The sequence below is a fragment of the Theobroma cacao genome, chromosome 10 (genome assembly GCF_000208745.1).
Source record: "Theobroma cacao cultivar B97-61/B2 chromosome 10, Criollo_cocoa_genome_V2, whole genome shotgun sequence".
NCBI classification, from domain to species: Eukaryota; Viridiplantae; Streptophyta; class Magnoliopsida; order Malvales; family Malvaceae; genus Theobroma; species Theobroma cacao.
The window spans coordinates 11144830-11152874 of record NC_030859.1 but is presented as its reverse complement, the minus strand read 5'-3'; positions in this window follow the sequence as shown (position 1 = coordinate 11152874).

Here is an 8045-nt window from a genome sequence, read left to right as displayed (position 1 = left end):
AAGTAGGAAAAATCACAGTGTTAGTGCACTGTAATGGCCGAATTTTTCCATGAAGAAATGGGAAGGTTTTGATGCTGAAATTGGTGTTATTTGAATAATATTTGGTGAATTGAGGTATTAGAAATGAAATGGAGCAATTTGGAGCCAAATCGGACACAATTATCATTTAATCGGGTAATAGGCCGAATTAGGTCAACACCACATTTAAGCGGTAGTCGGATAAGTTGTATATCATATCATGCATATACACTGAGCCTGAATTGATTTTATAATGGTCAAGCATTAATGTGGTGAATTATGTATTGTACATTGTGGATAGGTGGTGAGTAAATTACACTGGTAAAAGTACAAAGATTGTGCTTGAAGACTGGGATTAGGAGTACATCGACTCCTAGAACTGTGAGTAAACTTATTATCGTCTTAATTATCTAGAGTAGTTTTATACAATTGTCTGATTTTATAGAAAATGGGTTTAAATGGTAAACTGCTATGTTTTAGAAGAAATTGTGATTTTATAAAATGATTTTATAAATTTTTTGGAAAATTAAATACTGGTTTTGAAAATAGAGTAATTGGAGACTGTCTGCTTGTGTTATAAATTGTGTTTTAAATTATATGGCTTATAGCAATATGTGAGCATCAATGGCAAAGTCGGTATTTGTATCAAAATTATATATACTATGTATTCAGCCTTGAGAGGCTAGATTGCGATAAATTGCCATGTCATGCAGATAAGGATTTTATAAATCAGGTATTAGATAAAATAATCTATAGTCACTGCAGTGGTGGAGGTTTCCGTGGACTGCCTATGAGAGGGGCACGGTAACTCAGTTATATATTTACCTCCGGGGGGAGATGTTAGATGAAATATCTCCTGAGGTAAAGATTTGAGTGCACTTCACGTGGACCACCGTGTAAGAGTGAGACTCAGTCAACGCCAAAAAACGGTTGTGTGTTAGATGCGAAAACATGTTTATGGGTATGGGACATTTAACAACCTTGGTGGTCTCAGTGGGATACCTTGACGAAGGTACCCGCAAGAATGATTTTGGCATAAGCCAAGTTTTGTGAGATATATAAGCCACGTTGATTAATTGAGTACACTGAATATTCATGTTATGAAACATATATTGGAAAAGAATTTTTTAATTCGTCTCCATTTACTCACCTTTAGATGGTTTAGATGGTATCTGTTTACTCACTAGGATTTTATAATCTCACCACCCTCCTTTCCTTACATTTCAGGCTCAAGGAATTCCATAGTTAGCTGACTTTGACATGGACCTTCATTTGGACTTGAATCGGCAAAAGCTGTAGATTTTCAGCTTCTGACCCTTTCTTGGTCAGTTAGGGGCCCACGTGTCACTGTAAAAGTAATTTTATACTTCAGTTATATGATTTAAAGTATGTATGAACATTTTAGCTTTTACACCATGTTTTTGGCAGATTTCGGTATTTTTGAAGAAAAATGATGAAAATGCCCTTGTGAGCCAAAAAAATAATATTTTATTATTTTAATTTAGAAACAACTTAAGATTTCTTGAAATGTGAGATTTAATAACTGTCACTCACTGTGGAGATGCGGAAGCTGATGCTAAGCCTTGCGGGGTTCCGATCAGCATTCGGGGTAATGAGTGTCTATTTGGACGTCAAGGCAGTTGTCACGGGCCCGATGGGAGTTTCGAGTCGTGACATTACTGGACGTATATCAACAAGGCTACTTCAACGCTGGTCTCTTGCATAACATCATGATTCATCGAATCAATAAGACAAAGGCAATGGAGCACGAGCTACGGTTTGCCATTGGCAAATTCAAGGGGCAGGTATCAAAGCAGGAGTTCTGCCTTATCATTAGACAAAAGTTTGGTCCAATGCCCGTTGTGTTCATACAATCATACGAGGTTGTTACGGATGGAATTCATGCCAGATATTGGAACGGGCAGTAGAGCATTAAGTTGCAAGAGTTGCTTGATACTTTCCGTGGAGACAACTTTCAATGACCAGGCGACGCGACCAAGATGACACTTGTCTTGATCGCGAATAACATTATATTTGTTCAAGACTACCGTAGACGGGTGACGCCTTGGCTATTGCCATTGGTAGAGGACATCGACTCCTGGAATGCCTTCCCATGGGGTCACTACGTTTAGAGGCTAACCAAGGACTACCTTTTAAAGGGGTTCGTAATGCCTGACTTAAACTCGCAGAAGGCTACTCATTTACAGTACAACATTTACAGATTCGCATGGGTGATACAGGTACTGTCACTAAACATTTATCCATTTCATTTGACATAAAAATTTATGGTTGCACTCGTTTATCATTTACGGTATGATAATGTTACATTTGACTTGCAATTCTGGGCAATGTAGGCAATTCTGGCCTTTCGAAAAATAGTTGCCTCCCCTGCTCTGAAGGACGTCTACCCACATATGTGCAGATGGCAATGCAATCAGAAGCCGAAAGACTTCTACAAAAAAGTTGAGAAGCTGGAGTCATCTAAGCAGGTGAGTGAACAGCTACTAATTTCTGTTATGCATTTGTATAATAATTTTGCATAAAATTTAATCACAATCCCTATTTTGTAATTATGGGCAGTCGAGACCATGGAGCCCACCTCGGATGAGGCCAGTCGGGAGTATTTTGTGGACATTGATGTCCCATTATCTGAGGGCCACCAATACGTGCCAATAAGGCACTTGGAGGATTGGCTAAACTAGGGCTTAGATGCTTGGGAGAATAGGAGAAAATTAAAAGAAAATAGAGCCACTGGTGGCATCAAGCGGAGGTGCACCGCCGTTACTTTAATGGATGAGCTATCGGCCCCTGAGTTGATGGAGGAAGGGGATGACCAATGCAGTGGCAAGGAACAATCGATAAGGATGGTTCTAACAGTTTGTGTTCAACAATTCCATATATGATTATCAATTAACATATCTGTGTATGCAGTTGGACCATGCGATGACAGCTCCTTAACCATCGACAGGTCTTTCTCAGACGCACACTATTAACAAGCCGTCGTACGATCGGTTGTAACGGTTTGTGTTCAACATTTCTACATATGTTTATCGAGTAACACAGTAATTTCTGTCATTGTAGTTGAGGGAGGTGACTACAGCTCTTCAACCATCGACCGATCCTGCTCAATCGCATAGTGGTAACGAGTCGCCGGTATGGATTTTAAAGTTGTAAAGGTTAATGTTCAACAATTCCCTATATGATTATTGAATAACACAATAATATATGTTATTGCAGTTAACCCATTTGACAAGAGTCAATGACGGAATAGTCACGAAGCGTCAACTGTGACAAATCATGCATCGGCATAAAAAAGACATGTCAGAGCTGAAGGCTTTGATTTAGTCATTGACTCTGGCCATGTAGACGTTTGAGGACCGTGTCGTTGCTCGTATTATAGAGGGCTTGAAATCACAAATACAATATTCTATCTTCGCTCATATGTTGGTTGTTTATGTTTAGTATGCGTAGTTGTGTTTTTTGTTCTTGGTTTATGTTTTGTGGCATTTTATGAGCTAACGGATTTTCCCATTTGTCTACTTCTGTAGGGCGATCCTTCATCTAACGATGTTGGTGGGGATGATGTTGATGTTAATGATGGGCAGCATGATGAAGCTGCGATTCACTTTCATGATGATGTTGTTGGCCGTGACGGAGATGATGCTATCGCAGGGGATGTGACCCTTCAATCAGATGATGCTAAAGGAGTCCATGTTCCTTAGACTGATTCAGTTATCAATGCATCTGTAGGAGGGGAAGGGGACCTTCACTTGCTCGTGGCTGAAGGAGTCCATGTTCTTAAGGCTGATTCGGTTATCTATGCATCACGGGAGGGGAGAAGGACCTTCAGTCGCTCGTGGTTGAAGGACAGCATCTTCTTGAGTCCTACGTAGTAGTCGAGGTAGCAAAATGTGGGGATGGGAACCTTAAATCACTTCAAGCTGAAGGGGACAATCTTCCTCAAAGCACTCCTGAAGCTAGCGGGACACGATTGTTGTCAGTAGAGTCTGATGTTCATCATCGTGCAGCACTAAGTTTAGACCCAACTGAGCAGGCACAGGTTAAACTAGCGAGCAAATACATGTCAAGCCCATACGTCAACCTCTCAGTGAGCCGTCGAGATATGAAGGACGCACTGGTGCAAGCATACAAAGCTTTTAAGAAAGACGAGTGTGCGAGGTAAGCTCATAAATAAGATTGCAAAAATTGTTTTTAATTAAACATTAATCCACAAGGCTTTTGAAATTCATTTTGTTACATATGCAGGCGTGATGTCGGGATCTTAAGGGATAGGTACTAAATTTTTCACAACATTAGAGGATCCCAAAGAAGAAATGAGTAGTGAACATATAGATGCATGCCTCAGCATACTCTGTAAGTGGATGATAAGACCCAAGTCGAAGTTGTGCACTACCCGTGCATGCGTGGTTGACACGATATTCTTCGTAAGTTTATCTGAAAATTTTTCAATTCTGAAAATACTCAGTTTTTGATTGCATTAAGTGTAAGCTAATGTATACATGCTTCATAGGACACCATCCATATGCTACACAATGCATTTCCAACTGAAAATGCCCGGTCCACGATGGAAATTTCGGATGAGTTGCAGGGGTACTTGGAGGGTGAGAGGCTGACATACAGCAAAAAATGGGAAGATGTTGATTTCATCCTAGCACCTTGCAATGTGGGCGGGCATTGGGTGGTTGCGAAGATCGACTTGGTGAAGTGGACGATCAAGGTGGTGGACTCCACAAGAACTTCGAATGCTAAGGATAACGGAGTGTGTGCGGCTCAGATGACACCCCTTACGACTATTATGCCAATCATCTGCCTCCAAGCCGGTTATTTTGACAAAACAAGCCGAAAGACACGGGATTTGACGCCGATGCCATTGGATATCCATTTGCCAAAAGCTAAAGTGCATTGGTAGAATGATAGTGTCAACTGCGGTATGTTCATGATAGGGTACATTGACGATATTTTGCATTCAAAAAATATTAGAGTTAAGCAGAATATGATTGCAAATATGCGTCACCAATATGCACTTGTATGTACATCATTTTTTTTGTATATACAATTAATTTTATTAATTTTAATATTCATACATTTTATACATTACTGTCCCATTACTTCTTGATCAATTAAACATAAAATCAAGCTGAAAAGTGAAAAGCTAAAAATAGACAGATAAACTTTATATTGAAAAAAAGCCAAAAAATCAAAAAGCTAAAATTTTATTAATTTTATTAATTTTGTGCCATGTCACCCACAAGACTGCAACAATTTGGCATGTCATGCCAAGTCTGCATGCACTCGATGTGTCACCACAATTTGGCCGTGCCGTGTCACCCCACAAGACTGCAACAAGTCAGCGTGTCATGCCAGAAGTCTCCATGCACCTAGCGTGTCACCATAATTGGGCCTTGCCATGTCAGCCCATAATACTGTAACAAGTCAGTGTGTCATGCCAGAAGTCTACATTCACTCAGCATGTCACCACAATTGGGTGACGCTGTGTCACCTCACAAGACTACAACAAGTCATCGTGTCACGTCAGNTCACCATAATTAGCCCTTACCGTGTCACCCCATAAGACTGCAACAAGTCAACGTGTCACGCTATAAGTCTGCATTAACTTAGCATGTCACGCCATAAGTCTGCTTGCACTCAACATGTCACCACAATTGGCTCTTGCCGTGTCATCCCACAAGACTGCAACAAGTCACCGTGTCACGCCATAAGTCTGCATGCACTCAGCATGTCACCATAATTGGCCCTTGCCATGTCACCCCACAAGCCTACAACAAGTCAGCGTGTCACGCCAGAAGTCTACATTCACTCAGCGTGTCACCACAATTGGGCAGTGCCGTGTCACTCCACAAGACTGCAACAAGTCACCGTGTCACGCCAGAAGTCTGCATTTACTCAGCGTGTCACCACAATTGGGCAGTGCCGTGTCACTCCACAAGACTGCAACAAGTCACCGTATCACGCCAGAAGTCTCCATGCACTTAGCGTGTCACCACAATTGGGCCGTGCTGTGTCACCCCACAAGACTGCAACAAGTCACAGTGTCACGCCATAAGTCTGTATGCATTCAGCGTGTCACCACAATTAGGCCATGTCGTGTCACCCCACAAAACTGCAACAAGTCACTGTGTCACACCAGAAGTCTCCATGCACTCAGTGTGTCACGCCATAAGTTTTTCAGTTGTCAACGTGTCACCACAAGCATATGCTCTCACTTAGCGTGTCACCACAAGATGTCATTCACATCTACCAATTACAACCTAATCTAAACCCCCACACCAACTGATAAAAATTGCCACGTTGCATTTTTTTAATTAGCTTATCATAATTTAGATGAATTAATTTAATTACACGTGTTCTTTTTCTTTGTTTATATCTTCAAGGATAATTAATCTCTTTTGTTTTATTTTCAATATTTACATGTCATGGAACTCATATTATTAACAAATGGAATAATTTTATGTTGGTCCTAAATAAATGTGCTAAAGGGAGGTGAATAGCACTTTTTGGCTCTTACTAATCTTGATTTTGAATTGGGAGCAAATTGAAGGTCAATGACGAGAAATTTGTTGCAAGATGAAGAAACGATTTTAGAAAGAATGAAAATGAAAAACAAAACAGAGGAGACAATACTCAACGATTTATAATGGCTCGGTCAAATACCTACAACCACTACCTTGATTGTTCAGCCAAGGATTTTCAAACCAAATCACTAAAATGGCAAAATTCATAAGCTTTCACCAAGCTTTACAATGGCTTTTACCAGGCTCAGCCAAAACCTTTTACAATAGTTTTTCATGGGCTGTTGGAAACAGTTGGGAGTTGATTCTGGCCGTTAATCTATCATTTAGTGCAAAGATCAAACTTACAAGCAGAATGCTCTTAGTTGACTAACTGATATCTTAGTCGACTAAGCCATCTCTATCTTCTGTTCCCAGTTTTTGGCAGTTCTGGCAGTGTGCACTTAGTCAACTAAGCCACTTCTTGGTCGACTAAGTTGGTTCTGTTTCTCAACACTCTTCAACCCACCATTTTTCCAATTTGAATCTTAGCTGACTAATTCTTCCTTAATCAACTAAGGGACTTTTGTCTTATTGGTCAAATGTGGCTTCCTTACTTCTATGCTCTTTCATATGTGTATTTTAATGATTGAATATTTATTTTCATGCAATTTTGTCCTACACACTAAAGTAAAAATATTAAACACAAATGAAATGGGAATGTTTTATTATCATCAAAAACTAATGGAGCAAAAATGACACTATATATTCAGAGTATATATATATATATATATATATATATGTAGAGGTATAAAGTGATTTACAGCAGATGAATGTTGACAGATTATCATAAAAATTTCAAAAGTGTCTGTCAACAATATATTGTTTCCAAATTTTGTCTTTGCCATTAATTATTCATCAGATGTAGTATAGTTTGCATCCATATATATCAAAAAAACAATTTCCATTCATGAAATCATGACAGAAATCAATCATCACCATAATTTCTCAATATAAGTACAGCACCAGATTTAACAACAACGGTAAAATACCATAGACAGTAATATACCATCAGATATTCAATTTTCAGCAACCAAATAACATAAACATATTGGCATCCATTTTCACACAAAAACATAACCAACAAAGTTAAAATCAAGTGTTCAACTTTCAATGGGCAAAAATAGCAGAAAAAAAATAACAGTTAATGTTTCGTAACTACCTTTAGACAGTTTCTACTTCCTATCTCCCGAAGATCCTTGCTATACTTCTCCCCCTTTTTGTCATCATCAGCTTCTAATCACTCTCTAAGGAGGATGAAGGAGAAGATTCATCATCAGTGTAGTATTTGACATCGAGGGGTTGGGAGAGGATTCTGGTGAAGGAGAGGGTTAAGGTGGTGATTTTGCAAGGGATTGTTCAAGAGGGTGTTGAGGAAACAAGAATGGTGCTGGCTTGGCCTTCTCAGTTAATCTGGATGATTTCCTCCTTTTGATG